General features: G+C 42.9%; 1 long non-coding RNA gene across 4 annotated transcripts in view; it reads left to right on the forward strand.

The window, feature by feature from the left end:
* The first annotated feature begins 4,104 nt into the window (after positions 1-4,104).
* The window catches only part of LOC140701792 (uncharacterized), a 76,204-nt gene continuing 54,297 nt past the window's right edge, over positions 4,105-26,011 (forward strand). For 3 of the 4 annotated variants that reach the window (XR_013538019.1, XR_013538022.1, XR_013538020.1), the window contains exons 1-3: positions 4,105-12,781; positions 19,718-19,826; positions 22,903-23,024. This is a non-coding gene — a long non-coding RNA (uncharacterized LOC140701792). The remainder of the gene's footprint in view (positions 12,782-19,717; positions 19,827-22,902; positions 23,025-26,011) is intronic. The other variant, XR_013538021.1, reaches the window with a different exon arrangement.

The raw sequence follows: 26,011 nt of genomic DNA on the forward strand, positions 1-26,011 counted from the left end.
CAGTTCCGTCTAATCCATCCCTTTGCTGGCCAACCAAATGACTGATTGCTTCCAAGGAAAAACCTGGAATTGTCATCCACCTGTTTCCACCATCAGGCACTGTAGGAATCAGGCCCGAGGGTGCTGAGTGCATTTCCCTTGACATGGGGGACCATGTGTGCATGCTGTGTCACCTATCCTTGTCAATATAGGTTGCTGCTGTGTTAATGAAGGATGTTGCAGCGCTGTTTCCCCAGATTGGTGCCCTCTAGATGTCTTAGGCAATACCCCCCATCATCTCCATTAGCTTCGGCTGATGGGTATTGGCGTCCAAACAATGTGGAAGCAAAAATTAACCAAAGGCTGCCATGAACAACATTTAGGATATTGTGTTAAACAGTAATGGAATCCAGAACAGTGCTCTTGAGGGTAGCCCGGTGAATTTCACTGTAGGTCTCTTCCTTATCATCCTACTTCCTGTTCATCATCCCTACCTTTGAACTGCAGAGGGCACTGGAAACACAACTGCAAAACTTGAAGGGGAAATCAGTTTGCAGGAGGGACACAACCATCATTGCCCTGATTCATTATGCGCGCGGGGGGGGGACATGCCCACCATTAATATTGCAAGATGGATTTATAGATATTTCTTGAAAAAACTGAGAAGTTGAGAAATAGCCCTTGTTCTTTTCTCACTACAGATCATACCTGGGTTGTGGGGGTTTTTTTGGGGGGGGGAGTTCTTTTGGGCTGCATGGAAGAGCTCCATTTCCTCACATTATGTTGGGGTAAGATGTGCATTGTTAAGATGATGAAACATCTAGTGCAGTGATTCCCAACCTTGGGTAATCCGGATGTTCTCAGACTACAACTCCCAGAAGCCTTCCCCACTGGTTGTACTGGTCAAGATTTCTGGGAGTTGCACACCCAATAGAAGTAGTGGTGTTCCTTGTTTCTACATGCCAGCTGGGAATGTGGTTTTAAAATCCAGTCCGTTCGCCCCCCATGGGCTTGGAAGTGTCTACTTAAAGGGGATCAGATGTCTGTCGACACTTATTGGTGATGATAGCTGGACAAATCTATTGCTAAGGAGCTACAGTACAGGAGTACCATTAAGTTGGCCCCCTGTCTATGAGGCATCCCATTGGGGCAATTGGTGGATCATAGAGGAGGACAGTGTGTTGGAATAAGCCCTTGGTCCAGTCCACTGTGGCTCTCCTTGCTCCAGCTGAAAAGGGACAGTTAGCTATCGGGTACGTGCTTGAGCTGTGCACACAAAGTGGCTGTTTTATGGCTGCTTGCACAAGGTCAGTTTTAAGAAGGTGGCAATTCCAATGAAGAAAGAGGTGCCTGTAGTGATTCTGTGTTGTTTCTGGGGAAGAGAAGCAGGAGTTTTTCTCGACGCAACAGTGCTTGGCTCTGATGGAAGCTGAGAAAAGCTATCAACATCTTGAGCAATGGGATATTTCCCACCGGTCTTGCTTGGATCCCTTCCCAGGAACAATCCATGTTATTGATGGTGTTTCTCTTGTTTTATTCCTTGTGATTTGTTTTGTTAGGTTTCATTCTGTTGATGTCTTTTTTTTAAAACCAGTGTTTGGATACATTTTCCTACTCCCTATTCAGTCCTGATGTCGCTTAACGGCATGTACTTGAACTGTGAACTTAGGGCCATTTACACATTACAGGGCTACAAATCTGGATTTGCCATGAAATGTTCTCTCCTCTTGGAGCTGAACTCACCTTTATTTGATACGATCAGATTCAAGTGCTCTTCACTGATTTGATTGAAATAAATGCATTAGGCGAAGGTTATGCATTGGCTGAGATCTTTTGCACATTATGTGTACTTAAGGTAATGCATAACTGTTAAAGAAGCTAACATAAAATCTCAACAATGAAGTAATAAGTAAGCAGTTTCTATAAAGCAGCACCATTATTCTTTCTCATTGCAAATCAATTAGTGAGTGTTGATGAGGCTGTAGCAAAAAAAAAAGGCACTCTGAAAAACAAAAGGGCTTATTGAAAGCAAGTTCAAGGAAATGCTGATGCATTCAAAGCTATTCTTTGTATGTGTATACACAACCAGGGGTGGGCAGTATGTGACCAGTAGGCTGTTCATGGCTCTCCAGATAAAACGGCCCTATGTTTTCCCACCTGGTTTTTTGAAAATGAAAGACAGATTGGCTCAAAAAGTCCCCTCCTGCCCTCTAGAGTGGTCATTCTTGGATCAACCAGGTGTGGGTGCTTCCCTATTTCCCCCCCCTCTAGATCTACAAGTGGATTGGCACTCTTAGGCTTCCTTCTTCTGTGAGGTCAGTTCTTGCTTCTTCTCACTCCCTGTTAGGTAGAGAGAACTTGAATGCAAGGAAATCAGATCTAGTGGTTTGGCACTTTGAAATCTTGCACTAGACCAGTAAAGTTCCCAGCTATGGGTCACCCAGAGATTCTTGGATTGCAACTCCAGAAACCCTGGATGGTGATGAAGGCTTCTGGGAGTTGTAGTCCCAAGAACACCTGGGTGACCCAAGGTTGGGAACCATGGCTCTAGAACACAAGGGGCAGTGTGTTTGCTTGACTTTGCACATCCAGTACTCAAGGCCTCTATATCCACTATAGGGACCAAGGGAGATTTTTCAGAAAACATTCATTTTTATAAGCGAGCAACTGGGATGTTGAACAGGGTTCCCCCATCACCACTTTCTGGAATGGATATAGTCCTCCAAAGGTCCAGAGATTTGTGTGTGTGTTACCGTACCTCCGCAAATTGTTAACCGTAGTATAAGCAAACATATCCAACTCAGAAATATTACATTTCTGTAGTCATACCCTCTGCCACACCAAATGTTTCCCAGCTCTGGACACATGCATATATCAGCACAATTGGCTGAAATCCTGTGGTTCAGCTCTGCCTGTGCAAGAGGAGTGACATCATTGGCAGTGGCACATTGCTGCTGATCAAAGTCTTTCTTCTGTGATTTTGGGGTGTGCGTGCCTGGGGCACAGAGTGAAGAGGTTGCATGCAGCCGAAATTCATGCAAAGAAATCTTTAATTAGCTGCCACCTACTGATGCTGGTGACATCCATCCTATTGCAGAGGCAGGCCTTGCTTGACAGGATTTTAGCCAGTGCATGAAATTAAACTCAGGAGGAGCTCTGAAGAAAAGTGCCCACTGATATCCGAACATGTTCAGTAGCCTCATGGTACAGAGTTTTCACTGCAGAGTCCAATCCTGGTGGGTTCAGGTAACTTGACTCAGGATTGCTTCAAACCTCCATTTTCCTGAGGTTGGTATGTCAGTACCGCATTGGCAAGGGTGGTGGCAATGAGTAGCCTGCATAATTATCTTGCCAACTGGGTGGAACCCTGGTGAAGAGCATTCTTTTGAGGTGGTAACAATAGACTTGGTTTCAGCTCCCATCCAATAGAGGCTGGTGTCTCCAAGATCAGTGGGGCAGTGGTGAATCCACTCCAGGTTTTATTCTCAAATTCACAGGAGCTATCTGAGAGTCTGTACTCTGTTGTTGTTTAGTCGTTAAGTCATGTCCAATTCTTCATGACCCAATGGACCAGAGCATGCCAGGCCCTCCTGTCTTCCACTGCCTCCCGGGGTTGGGTCGCTTCGATGACCCTGTCCAACCTTCTCGTCCTCTGTCGTCCCCTTCTACTCTTGCCTTCACACTTTCCCAACATCAGGGTCTTTTCCAGGGAGTCTTCTCTTCTCATGAGATGGCCAAAGTATTGGAACCTCAGCTTCAGGCTCTGTACTATAAACCAATAGAATCAGCACCTCGGATAGCTCCCCTGGCCTTTGGACTGTCACTCAGAACAGAATCATCACATCATTGGTGGATTATATTTTGGAGCAAAATATATAAACAGGCAGCAGATGAAACAGAACTTCAAATGGTTTCAAGGTAAAACACTATGGGGGGAAAACGTGGTCCATCGGAGAGCCAGAAACCACTATCTTTACCAAAACCACTCCTCTCTCTTGGGGAATTTATTTATTTTATTTTATTTATTTATTTGATTTTTACCCCGCCCCTCTAGACCATGTCTACTCGGGGCGGCTTACAAAATAAAACAAAACAGTATAAAAATATATAAAATCATAAAAGGGACAAAAATAACGCAATCCAAGAGAAAATTAGAAATGATGCCCAGCTGGTCTGTATGGGAGAAGGCACTCTCAGAATCTAGTAGAATCTTGAAGGGCGAAAACGGAATTTTGAAGGGCATGTAGGAGAAACAAGCTGGGAGCCATCCTGCTGACACCAGAGAGATGTCTGGCTGTAGGCCTCGGACTGAACCAATGGAAAGGCCTCCACAGACTCCAAGGACTGTCCTTCATTGAGTGCCATGCAGCAATCTTTCTGGCACCAGCACATTAATGACTGAGGCTAGGACTGATCATCTGGACAGCGGGACAGGACGGATGCCAATAACTTCAGTCCAGTCCATTTCAAAGAACAAACGTGCGGTCTGGATGAGGCTGAGCTTCATTTTTGTTGTTGAATAAGACTACCCCCGAGATAGAAGCAGGAAGTCTTTATATGTATTCACTTGCAACTGACCCACAGTCAGCCTCATTGCAGATGAGTTGGGTGAGCCTCAGGACCTCTTTACTTCACAGCAGTCTCCCCTCCCAGCTGATGTCACTGTCGGTTGCAGATTTCAGTCCACAGTCTTGCACTGCAGTTCTATTTAAAGTATAAATGGCCTTCTAATTTTGCATCATGTATGTGTAAATGAGCAGATGCACCTTCATACAAGTCGGTGTCTCCTTCTGTTCAGGCGTATCTCTTCTTTTGTTGCTGTGTTAATGGTGGATATGTGTGACTTTTTTTCCCCTACAAAATGTCTGGCTTTATTTCACAAAATAAACATTCTGGTAGCCATCATGCCCAGATCCTTGCAACCAGTTCAGAGGCCCAAATGAATAGAAAGGAAGATAAACTAGGCTGTGTTAAGCTCCCTTCATGGACATCCTGAAAGAGCTCTGTTTTTATCTTTTTCTGCAGTTTACTAAGACATTTCCTGAAGTAACAGTTGATCCTCATTGAGTCAAGAATCAATAGCGTTGAAAAGTTTGTGCTTTTTAAAAAATAAGTTGAGTCTGTCTGAAGCCTGCTGTTTAACATGTTTCAGGCTTGTTCATCCACAGCAAAAAAGAAAAAAGTGAGAGCTATCATTCAAGTAAATAATAGCTTTTGCAATGGATTAAATAGGTTGATCAATGTTTTCTGCCCCAGAGAAGTCAGAGAGATTGTCACTATCTGACAGAGGATATTATCAGAAGCCAGGCGGAGAAATTAGGAAATAGCTTGAAGATCAAAAGAAAAAAAAGAGGGGGGAAAGATAGTAATTATAAGAACAAAATTGTTATTAATGTACTAATTTACTTGGGAGCCAGACTTCATGTAATTACAATTGAGGATCGAGATAAGGTTAATGCGTTTACCTTCCCTAGTATTTATAGAAAGTTTAAACAGATTCTCCATTGTCAAATCCTAAGAATAATAATTGGTTGTGTGAGTTTGGCTTTGTGCATTCTGCCTGCTCTCCAGGACCAAAAAAAAAAAAAAAAATAGAGGCAAGATGAAATTTCTCAAAAGACATTTTTCCCTTTTTCTTCAACTCTGGATATATACTCACTCTATCATGTTTTTTGTAGCAAATACTGTATTATCTGCTCACAGTGTCTCGTGCTGAAGAGTCTTCAGTCTGGGGCAATCTGGAGGATTTCAACAGCAGCAAAGCAGAAGCAAAAGCAAAAATAAAAGCAAAAGATGCCGTGCTGTTTATTTTCAAACTGCACATTGTAAAAAGCACGTTGTTAAAAGAAGAAATTCTGTACGTGCGGAAAACATCGGATAATAACAGCAAGAAATGTTCATACCTGCTTTAGCTTGGGAATTAGTTTCCTTTTTAGGACTGGCCTTCTGAACATTATCGTGGGCTTTGTTCCCAAGTCACAAAGATCTGCTAGAATCAGGAAATAGGATTTAAAGGATATTCACAACTTTCCCTGGCTTTGACCCAAAAAACCTTGTCCATGCTGAAAGCTCCCTTCATTCTCATTCTCTGCCCACGAGCATAGCAGAAAACTTGCAAAAGCCATGTGGCTCAAGAAATTATGACACGGGGGATGGATGGCTTCAGAAAGAAGTTTGATATTTCCTCTTACACTTGCTTTCTATTGTGATCCTTGGAGCTGTTCGCTGGAGCTGCATGGTAGGACGTTCGGCAGGGATCACAGGAACACATTCCCTCACTCAATGCCATTAAACTGTGGAATTTGCTCATGCAAGGTGTTGGTGATCACCAGCCTGAAAGCCTTGAAGGCCCTTTTGTTCAGTTTCGCCCCTAAACGCAGCGGGGAGCCATTTTAAGCACCCGGTGGCCATTTTGAAAACCCGACGCTCAGCTGTTTTTGATCATCCTAAAGCAAAAATCAGTTCCCGAAGCAGGGAACCAATCATCGCTAAGCGAAATTCCCCCATTTAGACCATCATTTTGCAATCGCAATTGCGATCGCAAAAAAATCGTCGTAAAGCAGATTCATCGTAATGCAGGGCAATAGTTAAGCAAGGCACCACTGTATATAAGTCTGAATCCCCACTGTACCTCCTTGACATATATATATAAAGAGGGCTCATTCATGTGGCGAATTCTGAATGCATCTCCAGATCCCTCTGTAAAGCACGTCACTTATATAAGAAGTGCTATAAGCTCATCACCATTAATTTTCCATGTTAAATACATTCCATAATGAAACCTTGAGAGAAACGCGGTGAGGCTGGGACCCTGGCTCTTTCGAAACAAACGTTTCTCCTCCAGGGAATGCCTCCCAGCTGGGCAAAGAGTGCCGCTAAGTGCTTTTGTCTTCCCTAGGGGATGGATTAGATGGTGGCCCAGCAAACAGGCCTCACGGCTTTCCCGACATCTCTCCCGGTTTATGCATCAATAAATTATTGAAGCAAATTACTTTGGCTGTTGGAAGCTGCCAGTTAAGTGTAAAGATATTTCAGTGGCAAGGCTGTCAAATAAGACACAAGGAACATGTGTTGAGAAAGTCAGATTAAACAAATTCTTGCCTATGGAGGAATTATGCCATGGGTATCCCGCTGGATGACCTCCTTGGATTACCAGAAGCTCTAAACAGCTGGAACCATCTGAGCCTGCCCTTCTCCACGCTACTCCTCCTGGGCCACAGTCAGACACAGATCCCTCTGGTGTGGAGCATCTTAAACAAAGGTGGTTCTGGATTTATTTTTATCTATTTCTCTGATTAACACTTCCAGCTTCCTCCAAAGGTTGGCACTCAAAGTGGCTGATAATGAAAACAAGACAAAGAGACTTAAATAGAAATACTGGCATGAAGGATGTGGAATACAGTTTGAACAAGGTAGGAGGAAACTCTGGCTGCCTTACTCAGCACCGTGCGTGTGTAAGAGAGGAAAGAGTTGAATTCTAAAACATCTGGATGACAATAGCTACCCATCCATTGGTTTATGTCCTTCTGATGGAGGAAATATTCATTTATTCCTATCTTTCATTTGCTCTTCATTTATCTCCGATAAAACGGAGGCCCTCCCCTCTTATCCCACATCTAGTATGTTTGCTCAGGTGTGCAACCATCAAGAAGGTAACCCGGTCAAGCACAATCCAAACTCAAGAGTGAAAAGGTAGTCCAAGATGGGATCATAGAATTCTAGAATCATGGAGTTGGAAGGGGCCAATAAGGCGATCGATTCCAGCCCCCAGCTCAATGCAGGAGTCAACATTAAAATAGATCTGACATATAGTTGTCTAATTTTTTTTCTTCAATGCCTCCAGCGTTGGAATTCTCAATACCTCCTGAAGTCATGGGTTCCATAGTTGTACTGCTCTAACAGTTATGAGTTTTTTCCCCTTGATATTCAGCCAAAATCTGTCTTCCTGTAGCTTGAGTCCATAATGACGTGCCCTGCACTCTGGGATGATGAAAAACAGATCCTGCCCCTCCTGTGTAGGACTACCATTCAAGTATTTGAAAAGGTAGTCATACAAAGGGGTGCTAAACTTATTTTGAGACTAGCTATTGCACTTCTCTCTGATCAATGATTATATACTTTTCTCTGTGCCTGTACAATTCTGGGTTGTCTGTGTGGAGGCGAATACCTGAATAGAACTTTGGAGCATATCACAGTAGGGATAAAGGTAACAGGATCGGAAGAAGATATAATGGAGAGACCCTCAGATTTTTTTTTCTGTGTTTTCAGATGTTTCCTGAAGTAGAAACCAGCTTGACATCTTTCCCACTATACTTTTTGTTTGCTGTGACACTTAAATGTCTTTCCAGTTCAAAGGTTCAGAGCAGCCCAGAAATGCAGAGCACCTTCTTTTATCTTCTACGAGCATCGGGTTTTGTAAAAGACAGGGGAGTTGGTTAACCTACCAGAAACAGCATTTCTTGCATTGTATTTTGAAAACGGTGCAAATGAAAAACATTCAACCTTCCTTTCTGTTTCAGAAGACTTTGATGAATCCAAATAGTGGAAGGGGTATGTGCTATCTTGGGTGGAAAGGCCACCAAGAGGCCCCCATGATGGAGTGAGACCAGACAGGATCTACAAGTGCTCACCTGGTGGCTTGCTGTTGCTGGGGCAACATTGATCTCTTTAGCCCCTTGTTGCTAGACCTGGAAAAGACCCTGATGTTGGGAAAGTGCGAAGGCAAGAGGGGAAGGGGACGACAGAGGATGAGATGGTTGGACAGTGTCATCGAAGTGACCAACATGAATCTGACTGAACTCCGGGAGGCAGTGGAAGACAGGAGGGCCTGGCGTGCTCTGGTCCATGGGGTCACGAAGAGTCGGACATGACTTAGCAACTTAACAACAACAACAAGCTAGACTTCAGCTCTAGTTACTAGCTGGACAGATCCCCCTGAAGGAGAGGTCGAATTGCTGGTCTGCCTTGGCCACGTGACCACGGAAACGGTCTTTGGACAAATGCTGGCTCTACGGCTTGGAGACAGGGATGAGCACCACGCCCTAGAGTCGGACACGACTGGACTCAGTGTCAAGGGGAACCTTTACCTTTACCTTGTCTGCCTTGGTAAGAAATGCGGATTCTGAGCCTTCCACTCTAGGCATCCGGCTGGACAGCTCCCTATCATGACTCACTGGACAAAGCTTCCACCTGGCAAGGAAATCTGTGTCCTCCATTCTTTCTATTGTCTGAGGACTTTGGGGGAATGTCCTGATCACCTCCCTTGCCAAGAAGTGCAAAATTTGCACCTGACAACTTTATGGCTGGAAATGGTAGATTGGTGGATGTCACCAGCATCGTTAGAGTAGTTTTTTTCCCCCTCCTGCCTTTTTCTGTTGGCTTCACGGCTTTCAACATTGGTGAATAGGAAATGGTAGCTTTGCTTAAATGGATTGCCTTCGTTAAGTCTATTAACGCAGCAGGGAACTTTGCTCTGCTTTGGTCCCTTTCTTAACAACGCCAACCATTCCATGCTGTGGAGCAAGAAGGCCAAGCGGGCTGCAAGATTGACTACAGGTAACCTTTCATACAAACAGGAATGTTTAATAAGGTTACATGAGGCCTTCAGGACTCAGCGATGGGATGTCAGCATGGCCTTTTAATAATTTAAACTGAAACATCACTTTGCAGGAGTAATTGTCTGAAGGCAGACAACTTGCCCCGAAGACACAGGGTGAACTTTGCAGTCCTGGAAGGACCTAATAGAGAGGAAACTCTGGAGTTAGTTGGAGAAACAAGTGCAAATGTGAGCCAGGTAGGGAATCAAGTATCTGGCATAATGCAAATGAAAGCAGAACGTCAAAGGCAGAACACAAAACTAGATCAGCCGGGTGTCGTCCCCCACCAACCCCACCCATTAGAAATGTGAGTTCTCTGAAGCTTTTGGTACATTTGCTAGGTGACTCTCGTGACACTTAGTCAATCTGGAAATGACTGCTTTGAAAGGCAGACTTAATGGCTCGATTAAGTCTCACAAGCTGAAAGCTTTTAAGGTGGGTTAGGGTTTAGTAATATGTAACACCCCAAAGTTCCTACACCAACAGAAGGAAACAGACCATTTTTCCTGTTATAATAAGCACAGAGATTTAGGCTTCTGAATGTGAAGCCAGAGGTGGAGAATTTGATTTCCCGCAGTGTTTTCTTGACAGGGTCTGGATCTGATGAACCGCAGGGTCCCTTCCAGCTCTGCCATCCTGAATGATGATGATGATAAGGGTGAAGATCCTTTGAAGTGACGGGTTACTAGAAGCATGCAATTGCGTTTATCCCAGTACTAAGAAATTACTTGTTAAATACCCCCATTTGCTTTTTTTTTCCTGTAGGTGTTTCGGTCAAAACAAAACACAAACAGTCCATTTAATTTCTGCCATGGGACGCCTGGAAGGAGCCATCTTCACAGCATGGAGGACGCCAACTGTTCTGTCTGAGCTGTATCTTGGATGCTGTGATGGCTGAATTTTCACACTGTTCAGGAAGGCTGGCTGAGGTCCAAGAGTTAATGGTCAAGAGCCAAGAAATATATCTTCCATACTGGTGAACCACAGTCTCTCTTGCACAGAAAGCAAGGGAATTCCAAAGACTGCAGTAGTTTTTCTACTTCCTGGGTCACTCTACCAACCAAGGTCCCCAAGATCAAATTTAGTTTAGTCCATATAATGCCCTGTGTAGGAAGAAGAAGTCCCCTGTCTGTTCTCCGAGAGCCACTACTATAGAGGGTCACACCCTACAGTCTTTGATATCCACCCAGGAAGATGGGAAGCAAAATATCTACCCAGAGATTACACAAAACGCCTCTTGTGGCTTTCAACTTCTGTGCTTTTTTTTAAATTCCGAATGTTCTACAAAGCAAACAAAATTCTGTAGCCTAATCTGGATTCTCTCCCTTTGGGGAATGGCTTTTCACCTCAAACCAAGGTTTTTAAAACAAGTTTAAGCAGTTAAGATGGTCTTCCTCCTGCAATTAGCTGTGTCTCTTCCCATCTACCTTTCCAAGTTTCCTGCCCCCACTTTAATGAATGGCTTTGATTTGCTTTCTCTCCCTCCCTCCCTTTCCTCCCCTCTCTCTGTGTTTTATATACATGCTGAAATGGACAGCTACCTCTCTTACAGTCTCAGTTTTAAAAGAGGTAGTCGTGTTAGTCTTGCAAGAATATCAGACAGGGAGAAAAAATAGAAAAGACCAAAACATTGTGGTTCCTTAAAGGCTAACTGTTCTATTTTAATGTAAATGTTCTTGGATTTTCTTCTGCCACTGGAGAAGTCTCAAGAAACGGGCAAAGAGAATCCATGAAAGCTTACATTAAAATATAGCCGGTTTTTTTAAAGGTGCCACAACGTTTTGGTCTTCTTTATTTTTTATCATTATTTTGTTTTTCCATGATATACATTTACAGTCTGCATTTAGTAGCTATCCCCCCCCCCCAGAAAGATGTAGGAAGCACACAACTGATGTATCTCAGTGGGTTGGAGCAGCTAGCTGCTGAGCCAGGCATAGGAGTTTGAATCCCTGCTGTGCCTCCCAGGAAAACAGCCGGTCAATATCACCTAGATGGCACACATTATGATGTGTCCTTCACTCTGGGATTATTGATAACAGATCTTGCTCCTCCTCTGTAGAATTACCTTTCAAGTATTTGAAAAGTGCTATAGTATCTATGGTCAGTCTTCTTGTCTCAAGGCTAAACATGTCCTGTTTTTTCAGTCTTTCCTAAAAACAAAGTCAAACATTTTCACTTCGATAGTGCCACTCCGTCTATGTTTGCAAATGACCACCTTAACTGATAATCTCATTGGCTTCTCTGGACTCTGCTTTCACTGTTACCGCAACATTTTATGTCTTTAGGGGTTGCCCCTACCCGGCCTGTTGCTGTCTTGTGAAGATCTCACTCCCGGTTGCCACCCGATTGATGTATGGTTTTGCTGAGAATGGTCTCATGGGTTTCAAAAGGGTTTCCTCCCTAGTAGTTTGACTAATGGTCTGCTGGTTTATTGTTATTCCTTAAAGGAATCTAGACACACCATCCTATGAACTGGAAAGATAGCCAAGGTAAGGTTCGGGTGAGCAAAGCCTCTTAGAGGTGGCTTAGAAACACTTTCTTTCCAGTCCTGTTGCCGTCCATTGCCAGGAGGTGTGTGGGGGGGGTGAGATCCTGGCCACCTCTCCTGCTGCATCTCTTCCATGATTGGAAGAGCTGAACTACTGCAGCGGTCATTTCACTCGGGAGCACTTTGCCAGTTTGACAGCAGTCCGAGAGGTTCTTTGCCCGTACAGCTTTAGGAACATTTTACAAGCCTCTTTCCTTTGCTGCCTGGTTTCACAAATAAAACACTCATCGTGAGCAAAATTGCCCGTTCATAATGTAAGCCCTTTGTTGAAAACCCTCTTTAGAGGATAGGAGCACAGGTTTATCTGAGGCCGTTTGGAGAGAAACGTTATGGTGAAGTGGCAGCCCTTTGACTGGAGTCATGGGCGAGAGTTCGAACAATCAGACACAAAGGAGGGTCTGCACTGTCGGAGTTTCAGTAGTCAGATTCTGGCAATCATCCAGCACATCATTCTTGTGTAGAGAGTTCTTGGGGGGTTAGGACCTGGTCCAAAGATTAAATGTTTAAAATCTGTTCTTTAGGATGGAATTGTGGAACTGGAGAGACAGAAGGAACTCCAAAGAGCATCTAGTCCAGCCCATTCTCAGTGATGAAATCTGCAGCTAAGCACCCTGAACCGATCGCCTGCCAAGCTCTGCTCGAACACTGCCAGTTGGAGGTGAGTCTGCCGGCTTCTGGGAAACAAATGTGTCACTGCACAGAGGAGAAAGATTGAGTGCCATAAACCAAGGTATCACAGCAACAATGTTGGTGTGCTCTCAGGGGAACACAAAGGCAGGAAGGAAACCCATTCCTCCTCACAGTGACATTTATCTGTACAAGTCCAAACTCCTCCCCATGAAAGGAATCATGAAAGAAATCTTGTGGGATGTTCTGTGATCAGTCACTGCAATTCCTGCTTAGAATGGAATTTTCCCATTGTGGCATTTGCTGGGAAAGAGTAAAAAGAGCGTAATGTGCACAAGATAGTTAGGATTCCTATATTAGCTAGCTGGCTGGCTGGCTGGCTGGCTGGGTTGTTTGGTTGTTTGGTTGTTTGGTTGTTTGGTTGTTTGTTTGTTTGTTTGTTTGTTTGTTTGTTTGGTTGGTTGGTTGGTTGGTTGGTTGGTTGGTTTTTGGAGGAGGTGGAAGGGGAAAATACTACACAGAATTTACTGGAAAATGAATACATTTGCACAGAACGTGGCACTTTCCTGAACAGAAATAACAGGCAAAAAAGAAAGGAAAACAAACATAGGATGGGAGGGAGAAAGACATCTGTGTCTTGTTTTGGGGGAATGCTGGGAAAATCGTTAGTGAAGGGGAAGTGTCCTTGAGCTGACTCAGCATGGTCAAATCCAGGTAATGGCCAACACAGATATTTTCTGAGCACATGGCACAACCCTAGTGTGAAGGATGGAGATTCCCATTGGAAACTGGTAACCTGAGAAGTACAGGGAAAAGATCCAGCTAAGGATGGGTGTAAATATTGTTTCCACTTGTTGCCGGTAAGATTTTTCTCCATGCTGGGAGCAGTTGGTGCCTGGTGAACTTGGCTGGTGTAGAGGGGTGTGAACTTCAATTTGGTTTGTTTTTGAAGAATTAACCTAAATTTGCAAATGTGTTCCTCTGTGGAATGGAAAGAAAATTGGATTTTCTTTTTTTTAATGTAATTTTTTTTTAAAAAAAGTGGAAGAAAATAAAACTGACAGATTTTCAGACCCTGGTGGCTTTTCCACAACCACCCACCCCAAATGACAACTAAGGTTCTCAGGCCTTTTTCATGATCAGAATGAAATTCTTCATCTGGAAAGCCCATTTTGACATCTCCCTGTGTGACAGCATCATCTGTTCCCCTCTGCTAATCCTCGGCAGAACAAAACTTTCTCTTTCCTGTGGTACGCCTACCACATGCCCTCTCTCCGGGAACTCTGTTCCTTCCGAATGCTTGGCTCTTAATAAGTCATCGGGGCCAGATGCTTCCCATTGTAACTTACAAGTGTTAATTATGTTCTAATTACTTATTAGAAAAGGCTGGGCTGGCTGGCACAGAGCACCACTGAAACTCATCCAAGAACACAGAGAGAAAAAGCTCAGGGTGGCATGAGTTTAACTAACAGCATTTACTGGCAGGGAGAGGTTTCCACTCCTGCACTGCTCCCTGTTTGTACTTATCCTTCCGTTGAAGTGGGCATCAAAGGGAACTCAATATTTGCAGCAAAATCAGCTAAAGCTCTTATGTCCTTAGAGGTCTCTGCTGTCCTGGCACATTGATTTGAAAAGAGAATTTTGATTCTCTTCATCTGAGTTTCGCCCTGGGATTTGGAGTTCTGAATTACCTGGACTGATTTCAATAGTGGGGTCAGTGCACTGGGAGTCTCCCACTGATCTGATGTTGATTTCAAAGTTTGTGTGTGTGTGTGTGTGTGTATTTTGTCACAGGGAAACAAAGAGAAAATCCTGTGGTTCTTTCAACACAGCGGGAGCAGGTGGTTCCACAGTCAGTGGGGTGTTGAATCTGGTCCAGATTTTACTGTGACCTTTATGAAAGCTGTCCAAGGTGCTGAACCATATCTCTAAAATAGGCTCAACAACTCGAATAGGTAGCCACATGCTGGATGTGAATCACAAACCAACTGTATCAGCCTAAACAACTTATCTGGTTTTGGAAGATGAGCAAAGTTGATTCTGTTAGTACTTGAATGGGAAACCACTAGGGAGCACTAAGGACATCTCACTAGGGCTAGGAAAGAAATCAGTCTGAATCTCTTCTGTTCAGACCTTGATTTGGTGATTCAGAAAACAACTTGATGAGGATCAGAATGGTTTGAAAACTGCCTGGTTTGACTTGAGTCAGGATCCTAGTCACTTGTTAGAAATCTAAATCTCCAGGCCTGATATTGGATGCCACTGGAAATCATAAATAACTATATATTTTTTCCCAGTTTGACATAATTCAATCACATATTCTGGAATATTTTATTTTATTTATTTATTTTATTTATACCCCACCTATCTGGACTACTGGACCACTCTAGGCAGCTTCTTCTTCTAAAGAGAGAGAGAGGTGCTGCTTCCAACAAGGTGTTACTCATAAATGTGCCCCCCATAAGGTGGTGGTGTATTGTTCATAGTTTCCCCCCTGGGAACTGTATTGTTTGAATAGATGTGTTCCATCAAAAGCTAGTTCTGCTGAAGAGAGCAGAGGATTAAAAAAAAAATCTACCACCAATTTCATGTCATAATTGCGATTCTAAATTATCTGCTTTGGCAAAAGGTACATCAAGAGACTTGAAACTTCCAGAAAGTGGCAGGGTTGGAGAAGCAAAACTGTACCAGCAGTGAACAATGACTGTTCTATTAAAATGTAGTGAAACAGGGAGAAATAACAAGCGCAATCTTCATTTCTGTTGGGGAAGATAACAGAAAGGACCATAAACATAAAGCCATGAGATAAATTTAAGGTGTTTGCATTCTGGGTTGAAAAAGCAGAAAATTATTGGCAAAGGTTGGGGAAGGCTTAGATGGGAGCCATAACTTCCAAAGTGAGCCCGGGGAACACTTCAAACCAAAATATGAGGGGAAGGGAGCCAAAACCATTTCCCTGATGGAAGGTGGAGAGAAATATCCCCAGGCGCCTGTATCTTCTGGATGGGAAGCTGAGCCATCGGTCTGTGCGGGCTGCAATCCTGTGCAAACTTTTCTAAGAGTAAGCCTCATTGAGCACCACTGGATTGAGAAGGAAAGAGGCTTTTAATGTAAAGCTCTAAAAAGAAAAAAAAACAGAGTGTTTTTACATCAGAGGAGTGCTGGTTCTTGTAACCACTTTCTTCTGATGGCAGGGAGTCTTCTCTACAAGGTGCCTAGCCACTCCGTGTTTCTGTGCCCGCCTGCATGCTCATGTGTTCATGGTAGCATCTTCTAATATGCTACATAATTTACGGTTTTTCACAAGGGGGCTATACTTCCTTGCCTTCCCCCCCTTCCAAATGGAAATTAATTTTAAGGCCGGCTGTTTGCTCAAGCAACTCCTGCATCTTTCATAAGATATGGAAGAGTTTTCTGCAGGAACAGATGTTAGTGAAGACCAATATGTGAAAAAGCTGCCACCTAGTCAGCTTATGGGCAGGATGGGTCCATCATGAATTATTTCTTCCCTCTCCTATTCCATTCCTTTTCTAGCATGTGTTCAAGATGTTTGAGGTCAAAAGAAATAAACCAAGGTCATCTCATCTGCCCCAGTTGCACTTGCCCAGGTGTTCTTGGACTGCAGCCTTGAAGACTTGAAGCCTTCGCCACCAGATGGGTTGCCTGAGATTTCTGGGAATTGCAGTCCAAGAACACCTGAGTGACCTGAGGTTGGGAAGCACTGCTCTAGATGGTATTCCCACAGACCTGAAGACATTAGGAAGTTCTCCTTTGCAAACATTGTGGGATTCATGTTGTGATAGATTGATTGCAAGGGCTCTTAATCCTCTTATTTCTATGTCATACTCATGGTAGGAATTAAAGACTGTGCAAAGGTAATGAAATTCAGACAGGAGAAGATTGATCAGTGATGGAATTGAGTTAATTTTATTAATTTTTTTATTTATTGGATTTCTATCCCGCCCATCTAGACCAAAGGTCTACTCTATTTTTAAGAAGAATATACTCATATTTTGATATATCTTTGTGTTTGGAAATTTAAAGAACTTGGTGATATATTCCTCCATCCTGCATAGATCACATTCTTTATGAATAGTAGCTGGGGGCAGGGGGAAGCATGTCCATCCATCCATCCATCTGTCTGTCTGTCTAACCTATCTATCTATCTATCTATCTATCTATCTATCTATCTATCTATCTATCTATCTATCTATCTATCTATCTATCTATCTATCTATCTATCTATCTATCTATCTATCTATCTATCTATCTATCTATCTATCTATCTATCTATCTATCTATCTATCTATCTATCTATCCGTCTGTCTGTCTGTCTGTCTGTCTGTCTAACCTATCTATCTATCTATCTATCTATCTATCTATCTATCTATCTATCTATCTATCTATCTATCTATCTATCTATCTATCTATCTATCTATCTATCTATCTATCTATCTATCTATCTATCTATCTATCTATCTATCTATCTATCTATCTATCTATCTATCTGTCTGTCTGTCTCTCTGTCTCTCTGTCTGTCTCTCTGTCTCTCTGTCTCTCTGTCTCTCTGTCCGTCCGTCCGTCCGTCCGTCCCTCCCTCCCTCCCTCCCTCCATCCATCCATCCATCCATCCATCTGACTTCTGAAGTACCCATTTGACTGGTGGTCACTCTGGGCAGTGTCCAACACTAAAACAACTGAAAAACATACTTTTCAAATTAAAAAAAATCAAATGAAACAATTTAAAATTGTTTCGGTGGCTGTCAATGTGACACATATAGTCAAACATACAGTACATGTATTACTGGTTTTCTTGCAACCATGGGAAATACTTTCCACCAACTTTTCAGCAGTCGGGGTTTTTAGATCACAGAAGAGAGCTATCCCAGTTCATCATTTTCTCATTCCTATCCAGAAAAATAACTGATTTGGAGAAAAGACCACCAAGGGGTTGTGTGAAACAAGATTAAAAGCTTCACAAATGGATGAGATGGAGTGAAAAGAGGGTGGAAATTAGAAATAAAAATGCAAATGCCCTTGGGGGTAAAACTGATAGGCAGCAAGGGTAAGATGAAGGAAATAAAATATTTCTTTCAGTGGAATTCACAGTCCAATCATCTGTTGCAATAAAAACAACTGGCAATGAAAAAAATAAGTTTTGGCTGAACACATAGTCTTACTCATGAATTAACTAAGATTTGTCACTGAGTGTAGATTCCATGGAGAAGTATGGCCAGTCAGTTTACTGACCTGGTTCTATACAAACTGGGAAGATTCGTTCCAGGACTGTAACCCCAACATCTGAAACTTGGCATCGATACTGGGGGACCCCAGAGGTATGCAACCAGGGGTTGTTTCGTTTTTAGATTTGTTCAGTAAAATTTAGGTAATTAAAATCCCTGTAGCACGAAGTACCATTTTCAGTCACCAGATGGCAGAATTTCTTAACCTTCCCTAATCAGAAGGGAGGAAGCTGCTGCAAAGCTTGGCATATGCCTGTAGGTTGCTCAACCTTTAGTTGTTTCCATATAGGGCTCCAGACTCTTCAGCAAAGAAGGAAAGGAGAGCCCCTTCAACTTAGTGCTGGGAAAGTGATGAGAAGGAAATGTTCAATCTGCACTGGGTTGGGAAGAAAGATCAGTCATAAATAATGGAGTGGGAAAGAAAAGAGAAAGTGCAGGAGAAAAGTGAAAGAGCATCCAGGGAGAGGGCAACTGTTTCTAACTTTCTCAAGAGTTGGATACTTCTGCTATTAAGAGAAGTTTCTGATGTTTTCTTATCCAAATTTTTTTCTGGAATGTTAAAGTTCCTGGTTATTGGGACTTATTTTCCAAAGCAGAATCAGACCCCTCAGGAGGATTTGTCTTCCTCTGTTGGGAGGTGACTTGCACTCAAGTAATCTGTTATTCTATTTATAACTCCTTTGTTGACTTATTGTTGATGTTGGAAGCCCAAGCAGTGTATCTATGTCTAGGCTTTACTACTACCACGTATCGTATGTGGAACTGTCCTTCCACATACGATACGTGGTAGTAGTAAAGCCTGTCATGCTGGTGAAATTTCTTCCTTCTGCCTTGGGTGCTATAATTCCAACTGTCCTTGAAGACATCCTTCAAACATGAGCCTGCTGGAATTATAGCACCCAAGGCAGAAGGAAGAAATTTCACCAGCATGACAGGCTTCCCGTGCATTTTTAAAAAATTATTCAAGGATTTGATGTTAACCTTGGAAGAGTTCTGTGTTTTGGAAACACTATCTTCTGGAGTGGTTAAGACTTGCCCATGTCTTAAGATCATCTGCTGAAATATTTTTCTGAGTTTCGCCTTCTGATGAGGTCCGCCAGGTAAGAACCAGGTGGCCGTTCTGCCTGATGGGCTCTTTTCCTAAAGAACCTACATGGATAGCCTAGCTCCTGGGTAGAACCAGCTTTTTAAGCCTCTGGTTTTAACTCAATCTTTCTCTCCAAATGGCATGTGTTATTCTGTTCCTATTGAGTTCTCTTTTTTTAAAAGATTGTGCACTTTATTGCATTTTTCTTATATTTCCAATTTTGAGAGTGAGGCAAGGTGCTTAATAAGCAACACTACAGAACCCATGGGGCTCTGTGCTCAGAGGTCAGTTGACCTGCATGCCCAGCCAGTGCTGAACATTGCCCTGTGATCCTAGATCAGGGGATGTCGAGACTCAACTCTCTCGGAGATTTCCAAAGCAGAATTAATGGAGAAAACATGGATGGGAAGAGAATTTCCAAACTGCTGTAAAGCTTCATTTGGATCTTAGGGAGAATGCTGCATATTTTAAGAGGAGGGAAAAATATCTCTAGCAGTTAATACAATCCTCTCTCTCTCTCTCTCTCTCTCTCTCATTCTCTCTCTCTCTCTCTCTCCTTTTGTTAAAAAAAATCCTTTGTTGTTGTGTGCATTGGCATCTTGGACTCTTATTATACAGTTTTCTCCTTTCTCCACAGGACTGGATGTTCCTGTTTTCTAAAAGGCACAATTAAAGCTGCCCAGTGCTGCTTAGCAGACAGGAGTGGCCACCTCTTTGAAGGTTGCAAAGCCATTGCCATGACGAAGGTAAGAACTTTGATGCATCTGCCCCCCCTTGCAACTACTTTACCTTTCCAGTCTGTTTTTTCCCCCTCATCCTACTTTTATGGACAAAAACTGGGGAGTTATTATTATTATTTTTAATTGCAAAGTGACTAGTAAGATGTAAACCAGGAATAGACCACCTGTGAGCTTCCACCTGATGCAGTCTATCGTCCAGAGTTTGGGGACAGGGGGGAAAAAACCCTATTACATGGAGCTGTAGTTCCCTGAAACTCTCAGCCAACAGGCATGGGACTTCTGGAAGTTGGATTATAAGAAGTAACTTTTCTGACCTCTTATGTGTGTTGGAACTGACTTACAGCAACCTTAAACATCTTGTGAGATATTTAAGTAGTTTTACCAGTTCCACTCCCCCAGTGAGTTACCATGGCTGAGTGGGGATTTGAACCCCCTTCTCCAGAATCCTAGTCCCTCATTCTATCCACTGTACTACAGTAGGAACCTTATTGATCTCTGCCCTGCTCTAATTTTAAGTGCCTTCTGCAAATGATCATGGTTTCAAAAGGGATCTGTCCTTCCTTGTAGTATGCTACGTGGGAAACGAGGGGGGAGAGAAGGACAGGTCAGGGTAAAAATGGAAACTTTGCAATTAGAAGGTGATAAAAACTTATTGCTCCAGAGACACATCCTTGACAGCTACTTCCAAAGATGTCGCTACATCTGTCTGTCTGGAAAGCAACACACTCATCTCTGCCAAATGGAGCCAAACTGACCACAGGATCAATCACTACTAGGTAAAATGAAGAAGCCCATTAGATCAAACTAAGATTAGCCTAGTAAACAAGCAACCATTTCCAGGAAATATCCTACCCAAAAGCAGAGGGGGGGGCGTGGAAATGAAAGGTGTGAAATGCCTTTGTTCTGACCCTCCCCTTTAATTTAGGCGCTGAGTTGAGTTTATGGATTACTTTTGAGACTTCCACACAGCCTGCTATCAATGCGGTTTGGAGGAAAATAAATCATAGAAACATGTTTCATAAAATACAAACCACAAAATAGATGACAGCCGTAAAAACAAAACAAAGAAAGCCATAAAAGGTACACAACTGAAGGGTACCTTTGTGCTCTCAGTTTAAGGCATGTGCCAATTTTCACAGTAATGTTTCAACTGTTGAGGCAGGTATTAAAATATATTTGATATATTCTGCCTCGCTTGCAAAACAGCGGCAGAGGTCAGGAGGGCGTATAAACAAGAAACTCTTCCTTGTCTGCCAAGGGTCATTCTTGTTTTACCAGGGCTCCAAAAAAATAAAAATGCTCCATTGGATGGGGAACGGATGAGTTAAACCAAAAGGGCCACTTCTGTTGGGGAAATACCGCAAAGAGGCCTGGTCTGTTAGGGCTCTCTTCTTGGAAACATGAGATGGTAGAGTCGGAGGAGGGACCTCAGAGATCATCTGGCCTTGCATATGGACAGTGCTGAGGTCCAAGCAGAAGCGTCCCTGAAACATGCCCATCTTATATATGGAGTGGGGAAAACAGATCACTGGCTTTGGTTATTTTGGATGGAGCCAAACTGTGCCACATTCATGAGAACCACGTCTATATTTTTTTCTTTTCTTTTTTTTTTTTTGCACTGCCAGCTTGGATCAACATCTAAATTTCTTTTGGAGAAACAGCACTATTGTGGAGAAAGATTTAGTGCTCATTTATTTTATTTATATGCCACCTTTGTTCCCATAGAGCACCCAAGACAGCTCAGAAGAATTAAAACAAGGCAATCACCGTGGCTTTAAAAAGGTCATAGTGAATTAGACTATATATATAAACTCCATCATAATACTCCATCATTCCATATATATATGGACTTTTCTATGAAAGCCCATATATAGTCTTCCCTGCATTGAGTTTGTTGACATTATATATATATATATATAATTTCAATATTAAAACCACACACACACATACACACATATCTATATCTATATCTATATCTATATCTATATCTATCTATCTATCTATCTATCTATCTATCTATCTATCTATCTATCTATCTATCTATCTATCTATCTATCTATCTATCTATCTATCTATCTATCTATCTATCTATCTATCTCTATACTATCTCTCTCTCTCTCTCTTTCTCTCTCTCTCTCTCTCTTATATATATATATATATATAATCATTGTGGCTTAAAAAAGGTCATAGTGAATCAGACTCTCTCTCATATATAGAGTCTAATATCTCTCTATATATATCTCTAATTCATTATGACCTTTTTAAACTCACAATGATTATATATATATACTGTATACGGGGTGTTTTTTTTTTTTTTTTTTTTGCTGCTGGACAGTCTCTACACCCACCCCCCTGTGGAGGGGGCAAAATTTGGAAAGAAGGGAGGCAATAGTGATGGAGGAGGAGGAGATGATAGGCAAAAGGTGGGGGCAATCACTGGTTGAAAGGAGACGTCAGAGAGCAATTCTGGATGCATGACCAAGTGCACCCCAAGACCTCCAGCAAGAAATACACTTTCAGGTATGGAAGGAAATCCTGGGATTCACCATTCAAGTTTGCAAGAAAAACATACCTGAATGACCCAGAACAACTCCAAAATGTCCATAGGCAACTCCACAGTCTGGAGGAACCCCTAAACATGCATTATGTATGTGATGCAGGATCACTTATCTGTTGATCTCTGGTGCCATTTGGGAGTCGAAGCCGAGGAAATTGAGTCATTGCACACAATAAAAGCAGAGGGTTTCCCCTTCTGGTGCTGCCCATCCTGAGATACACATTTTTGCCAGGAGACCTGAGGAACCATATCAGTCCTCTGGAATGTCAGCCCATGCCTGGAGATCTGACAACTCAATGAAAAGGCAGTGGATGGAGACAGAATGAAGGAGAAAGGCACCCATCGAACATGAAACAGTATTTATGTTTTCTTATGTTTTATATTTATGTGAATTTCGTTGTATGTGTATATACTTACAATGACAATAAATTATTATTATTATTATTATTATTATTATTATTATTATTATTATTATTATTATTATTATTATTATTATTATTATTATTATTATTATTTAACTCCTAGGAAAGAAGGAAGGAAGATCTAAAACCCAAGAAACAGCCAACGGTAATAATTCACACCAGCAGAACTTTCATCAGCCTTCCGAAGAAGGAAATAGAAAGACCTCCAGGAAGAGGCAGCAGAAAGTAAGATATATTTGGTGGCCACCATAAGTAAAAGGATGGCTGAGGATGTTGAATTACTGACCAATGAGCACATCTTATCCTGGGGTGTCTCATTTACGCACCCCACTAGGTCTTACACCAGGCAACGTCCTTCCTTCCTTCCTTCCTTCCTTCCTTCCTTCCTTCCTTCCTTCCTTCCTTCCTTCCTTCCTTCCTTCCTTCCTTCCTTCCTTCCTTCCTTCCTTCCTTCCTTCCTTCCTTCCTTCCTTCCTTCCTCCCTCCCTCCCTCCCTCCCTCCCTCCCTCCCTCCCTTCCTTCCTTCCTTCCTTCCTTCCTTCCTTCCTTCCTTCCTTCCTTCCTTCCTTCCTTCCTTCCTTCCTTCCTCCCTCCCTCCCTTCCTCCCTCCCTCCCTCCCTCCCTTCCTTCCTTCCTTCCTTCCTTCCTTCCTTCCTTCCTTCCTTCCTTCCTTCCTTCCTTCCTTCCTTCCTTCCTTCCTTCCTTCCTTCCTTCCTTCCTTCCTTCCTTCCTTCTAACAAAGAAACATAAAAGAGAACACACAGGATCACTAGAAAGTAGTAGTAGTAGCAGCAGCAGCAAAATCGTAAGAGAGGATAAAAATCTGATTCAAAAGCACAGATTAATAAAAGTATCAGCCTCCAACCATCCGTTTAAAAAAATGAAGAATTAAAATGTAGCTTGTCACCTCATGATAAATGACTTGGTGCCAGCTGTGGACTGGCAAATTCTGAAGTGTCAGCGTTCATCAGGAGAGTCTCTGTAGCCCCACAGTTTATAGATGGAAGGAACTTGAGTGTTGTTGTTTTTTAAAAAATTAATGTGGGAAAAACAAAAGTGGCACTTTCATTCGCATCCAAAGTTTGCGGATTCCTTAATATTCAGGAACACACAAAAAATTCATCCTTGGAAGATGGCCACCTAATCTCTCCTTAAAAACTTCCAGTAAATGAAAACCCACCACTTTCCATGGTGATCTCTTAACACTTTCTGACTCTCAGGACATTTTTCCTAATTCTTCATTTCCATCTAATTTTTGTGCTTCGAATCCATCATTTTGCATCCTCTCCTCTAGAGCAGTGGTCCCCAACCTTGGGCCTCCAGATGTTCTTGGACTTCAACTCCCAGAAATCCTGGCCAGCAAAGGTAGTGGTGAAGGCTTCTGGGAGTTGTAGTCCAAAAACATCTGGAGGCCCAAGGTTGGGGACCACTGCTTTAGAGGACCAGAGGAGAAGCTTATTTAGAATTTACCTATTTATTTATTTCACTTATGGGCCGCCCACACAGTTTCAATTTATTAACCCTCATCCAGTCCATTATCAGGTCCAGACACAAGTTCAGCACAGAAACAGCCTCACCTGGATTGGTGGAAAACGAGAGGTAGAGCTGAATGTCGTCAGCCTATTGCTGACCCCTCAGCCCAAACCTCCTGATGACCTCTTCCAGCGGTTTCATGTTAAACAGCATGGGGGACAGTATCAAGCCCTGAGAAACCCCATGACATAAACACGACGGGGCAGAGCAGCTGTCCCCCAGCGCTACCTTCTGGACACGGTCAGCCAGGAAGGAGCAGAACCACCATAAAGCGGTGCCCCCAACTCCCAACCCAGCCAGCCTATCCAGAAGGACACCATGGTTGATGGTGTCAAAAGCTGCTGAGAGGTCCAGGAATATCAACATGTCTCTTTCCCGGCAAAGGTCATTGTACAGGGTGACCAAGGCAGTCTCCACACCAAAGCCTGGCCACAACCTGCTCCAACCCATTGCCCAAATAAGGGAGGTTCACCACTGGTTGGTAGTTAACCACCAGCCCTGGGTCCACACACCAAGCTTCCGTCATCAGCATGGTTTGGTTTATGCCTTCCTCTGGACATAGTCTAGCTGATCCTAGCAGCTTGTTGTGTTTTATTATTGTTCTTCAGGCTGCATATGCATGTTCTTCCTTTATGAATCTGGTTTCTCAGGCTGGAAAGATTGCCTCAGTGATGTCTCTTGTCCTCTGATGTGACGGCTGGCCACATAGTTGGTTATCCACAATGTATAATTCCCTAACCTGCCCCCAGGCAGGCTAGGAGTAAGAGTAACATGAAGTGAATAGAAGGTCTAGGGTTTAAGGACTTCGAGTGTTGATATCCGTGCTTGGCCATTGAAACTCACGGCAGGATATTGATGCTAAACCACTCCTGGGACATCTCAAATGCTTTAGAAGCCCCAAGAGGGTCACCCTAACCCAGAATGTAGACAAAAATCAAATCAAATGTTTCTAAAAAGGGAGAAAGAAAAGAGCGAAGGGCAACATGTTGTGACAGAAATGAACAGATGAGTTTCGTTGCAGTGATGGCGTATGGCTAGGATGAGGGTGGGTTCCCCCAAATTTTGGTATAAGCCACCTCTGCCATCCTGATCCAGTAGCTGCCCAGCTGTGTGAGATTTTAGGGCTCAAACTCCATTTCTTCAAACTCTTCCTTCTGTTCCCGAGGAGGTAGATTTTAATCCACGAAAGCTCACAATGAAAGAGATGTCTTACACTCTAAGAGGCCACCATACATTGTCCTTTGGGTGTCCCTCTCTCTCTCTCTTCTCATTCTCTTTCCCTCTGTTAATTTTGTCAATATGCTGAAACAAGATTAAAAACACTACCTTTTGGAAAACGGGTAAGTCAGAAGCAGCTCAAAGGTGCATAAAATGACAATGGCCAGCTAGGAGGAAACGGTGGAACCATCCTAACGTCCACCTTCAAGACCTCTTGGAAGACAGCTTTGCCCCTTTGCAGTCCTTTTTGTAAAAAAATAAAATAAAATCCAACTTCATTTGTTCCAAACCCTGCCTACTATTACACACTTGGGCGTGAGGGCAGGAGACCTGGCGATGATGTGAGAAATTCATACATGGATAAGCCATCTGCCATGGTTTGGCATCTTCCCAAGAAAATCTTTCCAGGACCTGTAGCTGATGTGTTTTCTTCCTCATTAGAAAGAGCGACAGTAAACAAC

This window comes from Pogona vitticeps, chromosome 7 (assembly GCF_051106095.1).
Source record: "Pogona vitticeps strain Pit_001003342236 chromosome 7, PviZW2.1, whole genome shotgun sequence".
NCBI classification, from domain to species: domain Eukaryota; kingdom Metazoa; phylum Chordata; class Lepidosauria; order Squamata; family Agamidae; genus Pogona; species Pogona vitticeps.